General features: G+C 37.3%; 1 protein-coding gene and 1 long non-coding RNA gene across 7 annotated transcripts in view; one reads left to right on the forward strand and one right to left on the reverse strand.

Moving 5' to 3' along the window:
• Positions 1–16,169, forward strand: part of dbn1 (drebrin 1) — an 81,083-nt gene that overhangs the window by 16,162 nt on the left and 48,752 nt on the right. The gene's annotated exons all lie outside the window — the stretch shown is intronic.
• On the reverse strand, positions 7,713–15,370 carry LOC309478074. Its single transcript, XR_014198810.1, has 2 exons — positions 13,190–15,370; positions 7,713–13,155 (listed from the first exon to the last, which is right to left on the reverse strand). It is a non-coding gene; the product is annotated as an uncharacterized lncRNA (long non-coding RNA).

The raw sequence follows: 16,169 nt of genomic DNA on the forward strand, positions 1-16,169 counted from the left end.
CACTGCTTAAGCGGAGGGGCATGGGGGGATTGATGGGTACCGGTTTAATGCCAGGCCAGAGACACCGCTCTGATCTGTTCTTTCTGGCCGGATATAAAAACCGACTACACCCAGACAGTATATCCAAATCTCCCATGCCTAATTCATCTCTGTTTGTTCTGTCTCTTGTACTGGGTACAACTTAAACCCCATCGGATCACCCACCCAGTGTCCAGTCAATGGCTGATCCTTTTGCACTGACTTTTGGTGGCAATACTAAAGGCCTTTAGCTGGGAGATGAAACTGCACCAGGCCACGTCATTCCTGGCAAGGGATCTCTTTTCTGCTCTGGTGGGGGCAACCGGATTGCCGCAGTGGAATTTTAATACCCTGCAGGCATCAATCAGTCGGAAAGGAGCCCGGTACATTCCACCTATGTTTGCCGTTTCCTGTCTCCCTTCTTGGTCATGTTACAAATTGGTTTGTGGCAAAGAATGCCAATTGGACTTGTGTTAGAAATGGCCAAGAACATATCAGATGTTGACCACAGCCATAAATGTACACAAATGTGTTTTTTTCCAAGGTTGTAGCCAAATTTGACAGTTGACATTGCATATAACAGGGTTTCACTTTTGCAAACCCTTGCTGGTTTTCTGTACATACTTGTGACGAACCATGCCCATTTAAATCAAATGAATTTGCAGTATTCTCTGACTCAGCATAAGAGTAAGGAATATTGACAATTCATTCTGTCCATAATAAGGAAAAGGAAACATCTTTCAAAAATGTTTGTATGTACCAAGTTGGTTTCATATGGTTTTGAATTCTTTTTATATATCATTTTCAAGAAATGTTTAAATTAAATAACAAATTTTTTCGTGTGGTGTAAGAAACTTCTTGTGGTTCTTTACACCATGAATACATGTGAGTGTACACATCTTTATTATTTATTGGGAAAAAAGTTCCCAGCACCACATGTCATTTTACAACCTGAACTAACATTTCCTTGTCATAAAAAGGTCAAAAGTTTCTGAATATTGGTTATCAACAGCTTTAAAATCTTTCTTCTTCAGAGGGAAATTTTTTTGATGATGAGCCTCTGTCCGGCAGAGCCAGAAACTGAGCCAGAGTTAGATCTGCACAAAATAGATAGGTACTTTGTGTCAGTTTTCAATGGGATAACAGAATGAGACAGGTTTTTCATAAATTAGAGTGCTAACCTTCCTTTTGGTGACACATTGAGTCAGCCTGAGGTTATGTAAGTCAGGACTTCCTCGTTCCTTTTCATAAGGCTCAATAGATAAATTACTAATTCTTTTGTTCACGTTTTTCAATCCCTATACCAAAGCCAGCTGTTTTTTTTTAGGAATTGTTTGAACAAGAAAATGTCTGCCAATGTCGATGCCTTTCCTTGTCCAAGAATAAAAACGCCACAGTGGATATCTTGCCTTCATTCCGAGAGCGAAGATCCGTGATTGATGCGGCTACAGGAGTCTAGATAACTGTCCCCGCTAAATTTAGCCATGAAACGACTGGGACTGTAATTGAAAACGTAAGAGGGATGCTGCACTTTTTTTTAAATCAGGATCCAATCTCTGATCACCCTTCGAGATTAAAGTGTACCTAATGATAAAAATAACCAAGGATTGACCCGGACATGTCCTGTACTTTAAAACAGTTTTTCTTGACTGGTTTTGTCCAGGTTCTAATGGCCTCCTTGAATCTCACAGCCCGACATCAAACCCATATTTAATCTAATCTGGTGATATTTTTGTTGCGTGTTTTTGTCCATGTTTTTTCCCCCTCGGAAGTCAAAGTCATTTAGAGACACAACCAACAAAGAACCGAAGCAAATTGCTGATTGACGTACCCAAACCCATGTGTGGTTCCCATAACAAATCCTACTTGTGATGAGAAACCTCACAAATAATCCAGTCCTGAAATGTAAGGATGTTTCATTTTAACCCAGTTTTTGGACCTACAGGCCCTGAGATTAGTTGTCAAGTCCATCCAGATCCATTTCCCCTTGTTAACGGTCTGGAAGCTTCTGTGGGTGTTTTGCGTGGATAACAGGATTTGCCCCTGATGATGGAGGCAGTTTCACAAGAATGGCATCGGCGCTGGCGTGTGATCACAGCGCAGTGTTGGACAGAATGGAGTGTGAATCTCTCCAACTTCTACTGACGGCACTGGCGACATATTTCTGAGATTTCAGTGCCCCAGAAACACATGAACATCATGGTACTGCAGTTGAGCTAAAATCAGGGTTAATGATTGTGCTCAACAGGGGCTTTTCTTAGGGTATTTCATAGTGATGCATCAACATCTTTGATTGAGATTGAAACCAAAACTTCTGGACTCAAACCAAATCAAACGGAAAAAAGATTTTCCCTTCTTTGCAATAACTATCAGTTATTTTTAGAAGAATCCTAAGAAACCCTGAACAATAACAGTAGAAATCCTTGCCAACACCAGACACTACTGTGTATCTAGTATTATGATACAGTTCCACCCTTCTTGGATCAAATTAAATATCAAGTACAAATCATCAGATCTGCAAAATAGACAAATTATCTTGATCTGAAGCTCTGAGGATTTTGAATTCAATTTTAGGGCAGCACACGTACTGTAAGCAAAAGGGGTTTTCCACAAAGCCTTGATGAATAGTCGTGGTTGGCAGACGTACAGAGAGTATGTCCTGTTTTCCCACCTGTTTCTCTCTCTCTTATTTACCATCTCTGTCTGTCTCTCTTTCTGTTTCCATTCACACATGACACTTTTATTTTCATTTTCACTCTTTTTCTGTGCTTTTCCAGGCCCAGCACTTGCTCACAGCTATGCTTTTTTTGTTTATGTATACCATGTATACATGGTCCTGTCATTCGGGACAGGAGTCGGGAAGAAATGTCACTCACAGATTACCCTTACCACCACTCGACTCGAAGGCAGTGTCATTGCTAATCTGACTTTCAGTTGTCACAGGCTATATCTAATATACTTGCATAATTCACCCTAACCTCGGTGTATCTCAATGTCATGTTTGTTTTCCTTGTGGTTAATGGTCAGAGAGTTTTCCAAGGGTTATGTAAGCACATGACACGGCAATGCAACAGACCTTAGTCAGTTTAGATGCTATATGTTATGTGAAGCTACATGTTATGTGAGGGATGAAAGTACAGTTTGAACAAAATGTCATATTATATAAAAAGGGAAACTTCACACATAAAAACAAAGAGGTTTTGTCATCATTTACTCCCCCTCATGTCATTCTCTGTGAAAAAAGAAGTGCACTTAATTGTATTGAATGTGCACTTGTAGTGTACTTCAATAGGATTTTTCCATAGGCTTTTGGATTTTTGCTGAAAATAAGCTCTGTGACAAACAAAAGTTTTGAGTCATCATGATAATCCAATTGCCAGAAGAATTTTCTGATCACATTTACTTAATTACAATCAACATGCACTTAAGTGTCCGAAAACATATTCAGTTCACTCTTATTATATTATATTATTATGTACCTTTTTTCACAAGGAGCACCAAACCTTAATAGCTTTCTTTTTTCTATGGAACTCAAAAGTTATTTTTTGGCGGAAATAAACATCTTTTTGGGCCACATTGACTTTCATTGTTTGTACAAAATAATGACAATGTCCTTGTTACACGTTACATGTAGTTGCTGTAGTAATAACTATAAATTATGCATAATTACATGCAACTAACCATAAACCAAACCCTAATCCTAACCCTATAGTAAGTACATGTAGTTAATGAATTATTAATACTCAGTACTTAAAGGGATACTCCACTTTAAAATGAAAATTCTGTCATCATATACTCACCCTCATGTTGTTTCAGTCCTTTATGAATTTCTTTCTTCTGCTGAACAGAAAGGAAGATATTTAGAAGAATGTCAGTAACCAGACAGTTTCTGGTCTCATTGACTTCCATAGTAGGAAAAAATATATACTATGGAAGTCAATGAGACCAGAAACTGTCTGGTTACTGATATTCTTCTAAATATCTTCCTTTCTGTTCATCAGAAGAAAGAAATTCATAAAGGATTGAAACAACATGAGGGTGAGTATATGATGATAGAATTTTAATTTTAAAGTGGAGTATCCCTTTAAATGCATAATTACACTAGAACACTGACACCTTATAATAAAGTGTAACCAATATTTTTTGTGTGTTCCACAGAGTAAAGGAAGTCATGCAAGTTCGGAACAACATGAAGATGAGAAAATGACTACAGGATTGTCATTTTAGTTGTCATTTCTTTAACAGCCATTTAAGAGTAGTGCAGAGTAACAAAAAATTATAATATTATAGTTGGCAAAAATCTCAGTGACGCTGTGGTTTAGCATCAACTTCAGTCTTGACTTTCTTAGTGCACCCGATGATATATTCTTACAGTGCTCTAATCTTAGCAAAACACTCTCTTAATCCATTTCAAAGCTCTGCATTGCATGCTTCCAGAATTAGCAAGAGGTCCTTAGGAAGCACACGGTGGCAATTTTTGGGACAAAACTCCCACTGCTAGGCTTATAGTGTGCTGGTGACCAAGAAACAAATCTGTGTCAAGTCCTAGTAGAAGCAGTCTGCTGACTCAAATACTAGCATCTCCTCCCTGAGGAAGGACCATCCTTGGCACTTTACTAAGACTGATCCCTTATATATTCAGATGAAGGACTGTTTTCACCAATGTAATCCATATGCATTGCATCCTGTTTTTCCTAATAGCTGGGTAGTACACATGGGCTGTAACCACAAGCCAAGTCATCTGTGGCTTCAACATGTTGTTTTCTTCCACTGACAGATGGCTAGTCAATATTCAGTGTGAAATGGTGGTACAAATTGTGTTTGTTTTCCATTTGAGCTGTGCAGTTTCAATTGCTGACGCTGGTGAAATCCATAGAGGGCCAGTGGATATACTATTATTATTTATTGCAGTGTCTACCATAGATCTTCCTCCATTTTGAGTTTCACTTTTGTAACTTTAAATTTTTTCTTGAAAACCACTTAATCTTATAAAGATGTCTTGCTCTCGAAACAATCAGAATTTTCTGTATTGGCACTGTACCTTTAAGATTTTTTCAAGGTAAATTAGCTCTTTTTTGATTGGCTAACCTCTGAAAAGTTCACATTGTCACATTGTTCACATCAGGATGACCAACTTACTGAATAGGCTCTGTTATGCTTTTAATTGTTGATATTACAGTATGTCTACAGTATCCCTTGTGAAGTAAAAGAGTACTAAGTGTGAAAACAATATACTTTAAAAAATATACTTAAGTGCGATCTGAATGCAATGTTTTTAGTCACTTGATTTCATGTTAATTGTAATGACTTAATTTATCGTAGTTTAAATTTATATTAAATGCTATTAGCTGAATTTCTGTGAATTTTGTATTTTGTTTACCCACTTAAGTAGGACTTTAGTACATATTTAGTACGTATATGTAATTTCATAATTACTTCTGTTGTCTTTGAAATATGGTTAGTGTGTTGCTGAATGTACTGACAAGCATTTATAGTTAACTAAAATATACTTTCTTTTTCTCATAAATAAAAGCCCAAAATTAAATCTGTTCATCATATAAGTCTCTTCAGAAAATTTGGACTAAACCACTCATATGGATTAGTTTTACGATCTCTTCATGAACTTTTTGAAGTGTCAAAGTGGTAGTCAATGGAGGGACAGAAAGCTCTCAGATTTCATCAAAAAGATCTTCATTTGTGTTTCAAAGATGAACGAAAGTCTTACGGGTTTGGAACGATATGAGGGTGAGTAATTAATGACAGCATTTTCATCAAACTAACCCTAAACTAACCCCTATAGGATTTGTATTGGCTATTTCCTAACATCTTCTAAGGGAAGGACCAAATTTGGTGAGAAACTGAAACCTTATCCTGCCACCCACGGTCTTGTGTATTGAGATGAATCACGTTTTTTGTGTCTGAATTTTAATCATATTATCATGGTCACAAGGGGGTAGATATGATTCAGTCAATAACTGTAAGTAAAAAAAAACAGACCTCCAGCACTCAAAGAGCTGCCACTTCTAGAGCTATTTGTGTTGTACAAAAAGCTGAACAATTTGCTCAATCATTCATTGAAATTTTCACGGTCGGATTTTACGAGGCCCTTAATTTGTTGGCCATGCTACACCAAAGCAACACGGCTGTAGTAGCCAGCCAATCTAACAGTTTTATGATGTGTGACTTAATCAAACCTCCTGTGGGTATTGTTCCCTTTTTCACTGAGGTGATTGTAAAACGTTAATGTAGTTAGTAGACAGATGTGCTCAGAGCTGGATTTATGTAGTTCGAGTTGGGATGGTAGAAGAGTGAGTGGGTTGACTGAAGCATCAGGCTATTCTGGATCGTTCTTTGTTGTTCCTGTTCTCTTACTCACTGCTGCATCTGCCAGTTCCACCTCTTTGTTTCCCAGTGACGTTTCCTTTGTGTGTTTCATTGATGAAGTGGAAATGACCCCTGCTGATGTGGTATCAGCCCACTCACTAGTGGACATCTGGACAGTCACGGCTGCACTGTCCACACAGATGGTCCTTTCAGAGCGACTAGTGAAAAGATCGCAGGCCAGCGAATGCAATGACATTTGAGAGGCTGATGAAAGCTCAACTCTTGCCATTGATCCCGTAATTTACACTCCAGAAAGTATTTTTTGGACCAGTATTTTCGTATTGTTTTCCATATTCAAGCATCTTTGAAACACAATATATTTACTTGAGAAGCAAAATTTTAATATTTTGAAGTAAATAAAAAGTATTAGATTTTCATTCAGTTTGTTGTAATTTAAAGCTGCAGTCCGTAGCTTTTTGGGGTTAAAAATTATCCCAAATAAATTTTTGAGCAAGTACATAACCAGCCGGTGTTCAAAACTATCTTCTTGCCTTAGCTCGATTCAAAACGGTATGCTTGTAATGATGTTTTTAATTCCAGTGGTACTGGTGGATTCCTGCGGGAAATTCGAGCATGTCTTTGCGTCATTACGTCACATCATACGTACACACAAAGATGGAGTCTCGGCTACTAGGCTATGTTGTGTGTGAGGATGTTTATAGCCTTTTCTCACAGCACTTGTGTAATTAAACTTATCAATTTGATGGCGGATACAGAAAGGTTCAAACGACAATTACCAGTGACAACTGGAGATTCACCCGTTGTAAAATGCAAAAGACTTCGGACTTCTGTGAAAAAAAGAGACTGCAACCGGCCCATGCGAAAACAAGGACAAATATCGGAAGGGCATTAAATGTAGTCACGCAATGCTGATGTTGTTAACATTAACAATTTGAGAACAAAGTATAATTTGCGCGGTTTGACGTGACAATTACGGCAATGCTTTTTTCCCCTTAGTTGGTCAGAACAAAAGTGGATGTTACATACTTTTTCAGATGACATTTTCTGGTGAAAATTCTTATGTTGGTCATATTTCCAAAAAGTTGAATCTGTGATTGTGAATGACAGTATCCACACCAGCGCGGTGACTGACAGCCACACATTCTCCTCAAAACATTGGATTCATCCGCTCTGTGCCATGCCGAGGCACAACCCACGTAAAGTTGACAATTCCGCAAATAACTGCAATTGCAGATTTCAAACAGAGATGGCGACAAAGTGGAAAAACTGCGGACTGCAGCTTTAAGCTGAAATAACTTAAACATCCAAGTTGATTGAACTTAAAAATGTAAGGCTTTTGTAAAAAAAAATTTTATAGTGTATGAAAAGAAATAGTCTCTCTTGCTATGCTGTAAATTATACTGAGCAGTTTTTCTGAATGATTTAATTAAATTAGTTATTTTTGAACAATTCATTAAAAGAACCAGTTTATAAGTTTGTTTCTGGAATCAAGCTACACTGGTCATGGCTGTTTTTGATTCTTTAAAAAGAACTGGACCACACTGGTAACCAGTGTTGGGTAAGTTATTCTAAAAAGTAATTCTAATTACACCTTCAACAGTGTTATTAGATTACTGTACTAAATACTCAATGTAAAAAGTATTGCATTACGTATTACTATTTACTTAATTACTCAACTTATTACTAATCACTCAAACTTGACCAGTTGAACAATGCAAAGATAGACATGAAACTGCTCTTTTAATTCTTTCAAATAAATAATATAAAAGTGTATGAATTATTATTGAACTGACCAACGTATTTAAAGGTAGAAGGTTAGATTATAAACATACTTTAAAATAATTTTGATGTTAAATCCATATAGAATTGTTTTAGTTTATACAGTATTTAAATTACAGTAATTAATTATTAGTAATAAAATATGTAAATGTTTTTGTAGTAAACTTAGCATGAAATCAATGTATTTCAAATACATTTTGGCAAATTAGTTAATTTGTATGTATATTTATTATTACTCTTGGGTGAGCACGACTGTAAGTACAGTTTTTACAAAGTCCTTTTTTTGTGATAAATTTCCTTTCAGGTTTATATTGGAAACGCACATCATTGCACCTCATGATTGCCTCTTCACACCTCAACCAGGTGTTGTTGTCTCTTCACCTTTAGACGGTAACAACGGGCAGTCCTGGTTATTTAGAGCGCTGCCTTGGTTTGTTTTTCAGTATTTCGTTGCTTTGGTGCAGACAATGGTTTATCAAGCCTTGAAGCTGAAGACAGGCTTGTGGAGTGCTGGCCATGGTTGGATTGTACAGTGTTGCGGTTAAATATTCTTGGTGGTGAAAGGTCCAGATGGTCTGGTTAGTCCTGTAGACTGCATGTCACACACTGCATGCTTTATAATACTGTAAACCTGCCTCATTTGATTAGTGTTCTGCTGCGAATAACAGAGCTTTATGTGATTTGATTCTGACTTTTTGTCAGCAAACGAATTATCAGCATAGTAATGCAAAGCTGTGGACTGCATTTGACTCATAATCAATTTGGTTTATCATGGAATCTGTCAGTGAACTCGTTGTTCATAAAGCAGCGATCATTCATTTCCTTTACAAATATGCCTTCAAGCAATGCTATATGAGTGATTACCATATATTACGATTGTGTGTGTCCACACAAGCCATTTGCAGTTTCAGAGTCACTGGCTTATATGTTTTTGTATAAATCCGTATGACTCAGGCATTGGTGTACTTGAAAGAGCTGGTGGGGTGCCCACACTTTTTAGGGGCCCCTCATGATGGTATGAGCTCATTAAATTTGCATATCTATGAGTAGCCTTTTCTAACTTTTTTTTGTGTGATTTGAAACAATGATTTTCAATTGGAACTCTCCTCGTCACTTAACTCTTACTTTGTCACAGTACAGATTATTTCATGTTAGTTTGTTTGCTCAGTTAGTTTGTTTTCATGGACTTTCAGTTGGTTTTCATCAGTCACGTGTTCTTTGTCTTTGTTTCCTTCCAGTCATCGGTTGTCATGGACACTCATCAGATCATCACACCTGTTCATTATCTCCTCATTATCACTGAGTATTTCAGGGTACGTTTATGCGAGTTCTCTGCGTATAGACGACACCATTGTCAAAACGATCCCCATTCACACGGATCCGCGTAAACAACTAAAAACGCTGTAATCTGCTGCCAGGCCATTAGATGGCGATGAAACACTATAGCCTGAACATGTAATATGCATGTGCATGACGTCATCGTCTTCAGAGATTCGTGTTTTTTGTTGTTTACAGATCGTTTTCAAAAACGTGCTCTTTGAAACCCGTTTTCGGGCACCCAAAACGCTGTTGTCGGGTAAATGAGCGGCCAAAACGCATACAAAGTTTTACGTTTTTAGCTGAAAACAATATTGTGTAAACAGCCTTTAAGTTCCTCCTGCCTGTTTGCCTGTTATTTGAATTATTATTAAAACTTTGTGTTTGGAAACATTATCTTCATCTGCCTTCCTGCAACCATCCGTGACAATATTAAACGGCTGATATTAAAATGTATATTTATTCTATTTTGTCTAGAAAAATGAAAATGATAAAGCACTAAAATCAATCTATTTAAATGTTACAAGTGAGTTCAGGCATCACAATATTGTAATGTACAGTTATAAAATAGATATATTTTTATTATTTGCTATTCCGCTATTTGAATATTATTCATGTTTTTATAATAAATACTGCAATTCCATAAAAAATAAGAAATGTTGATTTTGATTTCATGGTGACTTTAATGAGATAAACAGGGGTTTGTATCTCTTTCATGCCGTATATACGCCCACTGAAATAACCAGACCAGACAACTCAAAACAATGTCCACATTAGATTAATGAACAGTAACACACAATTACTGAAAGATTGGCTGCCCATGTTTATTATCCAGTGAATTGTTTTGGAAAGCGGCTGAGAGTGAGATGCCGTGGAGTCCTGCAGGTGGTGTGATTGGGAACAATTTTTTTTAAAGTGGAACTGGAGTAGCAATAAGCAAACACTGTAATTGTGTTTGTGTAAGGGGCAGTGCTTCAGTTTGGCCATTCTGATAAAATTTAAAAAAAAAAAGTCTGCATAGAGATGAAATGATTAGCACCCAGCTGGTGTTAAAGTGGTTTGAACTTTGAATCAAATATGAAAATTATGTGATCTTATTTTATTTAGTTTTAAAACAAAATATGTGGTTTAAATTACAGCAATTGCAAATCGCAATAATTATTTACTTTTCTAAAACAGTCAAGAGCATGTGCAATACAAAAGTTTTTTTTCACCCCCCTAACCTTTCATGCTTAAATGTCAACCAGCCATTATAGTCTGGCCACAGGTTCCAGTGGCTGTTTGCACTTGATACATTTCAGTTTTACTCTCTTTGCATCGGCTGAGCGTCTGCACAATAAATGGACACACTGGCATTTGGAATCCAGCACAGAAGTTCAGTGGTCATGCTTTCACATGCACTTCTTGTCTAAATGTCACTCTGCAAGAGCTTGTCTTGGAGCTCTCGCTAGCCATATGGAGCCGGGCTTGTTCTAGAGGCTTTCACTCACGCCTTCTTCCTGGAGCTTTTTACAGTCACCTCCAAGAGAAGAACACAGCGTTTCTGTGAGCTGCCACCTCCCTCCCGATGCATTAACTGTCCTGCTGGAGAAGACAAGAGGACAACAGCTCCAATTCTTCACAAGCATATTCTAAAGATATTATAAACCTGTTGCTCTTGTCCTCATATGTTCTGGTTATCTGTCTTAAAGGGATAGTTCGTTCAAAAATGATTATGTCATTATTTACTCATCTTCGTTGTTCCACATTTTGTTCCGTACATATTAGCTGAAATTGGATATTATCCAGGCTTATTCCCCTTATTTGAAAATTCAGGGCCCTATCTTACACCCGGCGCAATTCAGCGGCAAGCGCGACGCAAGTATCATTGTCACGTCCTGCGCCACGTTGTTTAAATAGCAAATGCATTTGCACCCATTTGTTCGCCCATGGGCGTGCTGGTCTGAAAACGAGGTGTGTTCTGGCGCATAGTTGGCGCGTTGCTATTTTGAGGCAACAGAAATAGACTGTGCCATTGACCAACTGGTCTAAAGTCAATGGCGCAATATGTATTTTTTTATTTAAAGAGCGCGTTAGTAATGTGCGCCTATAACAACGCGCGTACATTCTGCTTATTAAACACACAGGGATGCACAGCAGCACACAATCATGCCAAATATTAAAATTAAAAGGATTACAATGTAAAAGATTATTATTGTTTGCATAAAGATATGATGGAATCCGACTTGATGAATGTGTATTTAAATTGGGTCATTTATGTAGTAGAAATGTGAAATTATTTTAGAAGTTGGTGCCTTCTAGACTGAGAAAAGCCAGAAAATGTATTTTTGGCTCATGTGGATGAAAGACAACAACTCCCAGAATGCACTTGCTTGATACAACTAGGCTACTAGTTGACTCGAAACTGAAAAGACGCCGTTTTATCGTGAGATCCCACCCCCTATGGGCGGGTTGAAAACATGCAGAACTAGCTCCTACTACTGACAGCAGTCTCTCGCCTCTGGCCAAAAAAAAAGCTCTTGTCTCAGGGGGACATGAGGGAGGGAAGCATGGTCATTCGAAAATACTACCGGGTGTCTACTGATACAAAGCTTAATGCTAATCGGTGAAGTATCCCTTTAAGTATTTCTTTAGTTGAACTTCAGCACTATTTCTGCACAGTGCATTAAGTACAAAATTAGCTGTTCCAATTTAGCAAACTTTAAGTATATCAGTTTAGTATACCAAAAGTACAGTTGCAGTTACATTTTACTTTTTCTTCTGGTGATTGGATTTAGGCTTCAACATTCATAAAAGTTGTGTTCATTAGTGAAGATTGTCATGATAAACAACAAGAATCAAAAGAATGTGTTGGTCACACAGCTTATTTTCGGCAATATTCTCAAAAGCCGATGGAAGAATCCTATTGGTTTTTTGTCTAGGGAACCAGTGTGATGCCGACTTCCGGGTCGCCTACACTAATACGTCATCACCGCAGCGCTCTATTTGCAGACAGCTGAGGTTTTTTAGCTGCGTGGCTGTTGGTGCTTGGCAACACTGATGTGAACAGGTTCGCTGCCCTCCCACTGAAGGGTCTAATTGCATGTGCATGAGAGCAGGTGGCACCGTTCTACACTTCAATAAGGAAAACGTCAGAGTAGCTTGACTTCACCCACTAAATGACAACATGGATGACAACTGGAACCAGTATCCCATGTGGGTGTGAAGCCTCCGTTGTCCAGGTGCGAAGAATCTGTCATGCGTATTATAGTGGCCTCCATCTTCTAACTTCAGGCAGATGTGACGCTATATTTAGCATCCTGCTAGAGTGCTGTTGAATTATTCTGCTTTTTTTAATGCCATCAAGCTAAGTGGACTCTTTTTAAACATGTACATGTTATAGGCTTTGAGCAAATGGCCCATAATTAATATTAGTATTTGGTTCCGTTGCTTTTAAAGGGATATTCCGCCCAAAAATGACAATTCTCTCATCATTTACTCACCCTCATGTCGTTCCAGGTGTATGTGACTTTCTAGACTTTTTGGAGTTTGAAAAAAATAATCCATCTCTGTGAGTCGATATAATACAAGTGGATAGATTCCTAAAAGTTGCTTTCAAAAACAACACAAAACCAACACGACAGTAATCCATACAACCCCGGTTGATAAATCGGTGCGTTACGTGTTGTGAAACTCGTGCAAAAAGTGGCGTCTCCTCTGCTTCCACATCACTTCTTGCAACATGCATCACTTCTTGTGCATGCATCACAATTCACAAAGCGACGGTTTATTGTTGAAAAAGTAAAAAACATCATAATTTTTAGCTTCAAAAGACATTGATTCATCAAGTGAGGTTGCAAGGATGACTGTTGTGTTGGTTTTGCATGGTTTTTGAAGCGTAATCTTTGAGGGTCCCATCCACTTGCATTATATGCAGATGAATTATTATTTTTAATCTGAAGAAAGTAAGTCACATACATCTGGGATGCTATGAGGGTGAGCAAATGATGAGAGAATTTTCATTTTTGGGTGGAGTTTCCCTTTAAATGAACATCAGAAGCTGGACCTTGTTGAACTATCCCTTTTTAAAGGCCCGTTCACACCAAGGATAACTATACTGATAAATATAACTAAAGGTTTTATAATCATTCTAATTCTATCAGAACAACTATAACGACAACGACTCAGAGTAACAATATTGTTGGAATTACTGGCTAGAAAGTTACTGATGAACCCTAAAATCATTGACAGCCAATCAGAATCCACCGATTTTAAAAAGCTTGAGCGTTTAAAGTGGCAGACGACATAACTGCTTATAATAAACAGAATGTTATCACGTTATAGTTATCATTCTTGGGATGAACTGGCCTGAAATCTTTCTTTAAGATATCAATTGTCTGTTGAAAGCTAGCCGAGAGAAACCGGCAAACTATTGCCTGAAGGAAAAGCAAAAGGTTAATGTGACTGGCCCGATTGTAGGGTACTGACCTTGCAAGACAGCTCTCGTATTCTTCTGCTTGAGATAAATAACACTCGTATTATTCACGCCAAGCACTTCAGCTCAAGGAGCTAACTGTCTCCCCAAAGACCAGCTGGGTTTTTAATGCATGTCTGAAAAGATTTGAGTGTCCTAATCAGAAATAACCATTAGCAAGATGTGTCCTTGTCTCTTGTGACTCAAGTGAGAAAAAAACTCAAAACGGAATGCTAATCTGCTGTTAGCATTAGTATCGAAGCATCATCAGCAGGCATAAAATGGGTGACATGGAAAGTGACTATGACCTCAGTAACCACAAAACTGAACCGCCTGCTTGTGCAGTGACATCATGACCACATGACACAGACCAGGGCGGCTGAAACAGACCAAATGTGGGATAGAGCTTGAAATTTGAGAATTTCACTTGGGAAATATTACAGTTAACCTTCCAATGCAGAGACAACTGGCCGTTCCCTCGTGTGTAATACAGTATGAAATGTGTTTTGCATATTGTTCCAGGCTTTGTTTTGCTGTTGGGGATTGGAACAGGACCAGTGTGTAACTCACAGTTTTAGCACAATTTGTATAGGCGTGCATGTCGTTGATTTTTATGAATAATATTTTAACGAGATGATAGTTTTTTTTTTTTATAGTGCCCTGTGAAAAATAAGCGTGCTTAGTTGAATTTAAGTATAATAATGCATAATAAGTGCATAATAATGAAATTAAGTGTACTTAAAGAGAGTACACTTTCATGACTATAATTCTTATACACTTTTAAAAAGTGAACTTTGTAATGTACATTTTTACTTTAAAGGAATAGTTCACTTAAAAATGAAAATTCTGTCATAATTTACTCACCCTGAAGTTGTTTCAAATCTGTATGAATTTCTTTCTTCTGTTGAACACAAAAGAAGATATTTTGAAGAATGTCAGTAACCAGACAGTTGATGGACCCCATTGACTTCCATAGTATTTTTGTCTTACTATGGAAGTCAATGGGGTCCATCAACTGACATACAGGTTTGAAACAACTTGAGGGTGAGTAAATTATGACAGAATTTTCATTTTTAAGTGAACCATTCCTTTAAAATACTTTTTAAATCATTACGTTTTCATAATCTTTGTCATGCTTTAAAGAAGTACACTTATTGTATGCACCCTAATTGTGACTAACATACTAATGCACATGTAAAGTACTTGACAATAATCTTAACAGTGGTGTTATTCAACATGACATTTAAAGTAAATTTATTTTAAAAAATATATTAAATTGCACATCATTACAAATGTGCAATTGCAAATATATTTAAATACATGACATGATTCAAGTTTCAGTAGAAATGACATTAAAGTATATTTTAGTTTAACTATAAATGCTTAACAATATTTCAAAGACAGTAAAAGTAATTATTAATTTACATTTAAAGATGCACTTAATCCTACTTATGTAAAAAAAAAAAACTCAAGTTCTAATAAGAATTTTTCATAGAAAAAATTAAGTATATATAAAAAAATGAAAAAAATCATTTCCATTACAAGTACTCTTTTTAAAAGTAAAGTGTAGTTCTTTTTCACAAAGGTTGGCAGAACTGCTGTTAATCCTAAAAATACAGTTGGATGTACGCCCCAGATATTAAATCTCATAAATTAATAAATCTCTTACGTCACTGCAGCGAAGACATAGTGTCAATTCATGTAATGGGATAAAACGGACAATGAGTTCTAAACAGGACATTGCATTTTGTGGCCTTGCGTGGAAGGACGTGTTTTAGTGTCTTGAAACCTGATTATCCAAAGGGAATTGGACAATCATTTCTTATGAAACCTTGCCCAGCCATTGTAAAGTGAAGCCGGCCTTTTCCAAAGCAAATGAGAAGCCTCAGGTTAGCTCTGTGACGGCCTTCTTGGCAACAGCCTGAAGACAAGCACGTCAGCTTGGTTTTGTTTGCCGATTGAATCCCCAAATCTTGTTTACAGCTGACCATCTGCTGTTGGTAAGGCTGCGACATATCCTGGACATTTCAGCGGTCAGTTTTAGTTTTGACACTGAAAGGGAGAACAGTCATGCTGTCTCCAGAGCAACAGGAAGCAGAGGGAATACACACTTAGAAGCGAGAAACTCAGAAATCGCTCGAGGTGATAAGGCAAAATGAAAATTACTGCCAGAATAAACTGAGAGTAAGTAAAACATACGAAGGACAAGAAATGTAGGGTTGTCACAATAGCAAAACTCTGAATTTTATGACACTCG

The sequence above is a fragment of the Leuciscus leuciscus genome (genome assembly GCF_965113295.1).
Source record: "Leuciscus leuciscus genome assembly, chromosome: 16".
Taxonomy (NCBI): Eukaryota; Metazoa; Chordata; class Actinopteri; order Cypriniformes; family Leuciscidae; genus Leuciscus; species Leuciscus leuciscus.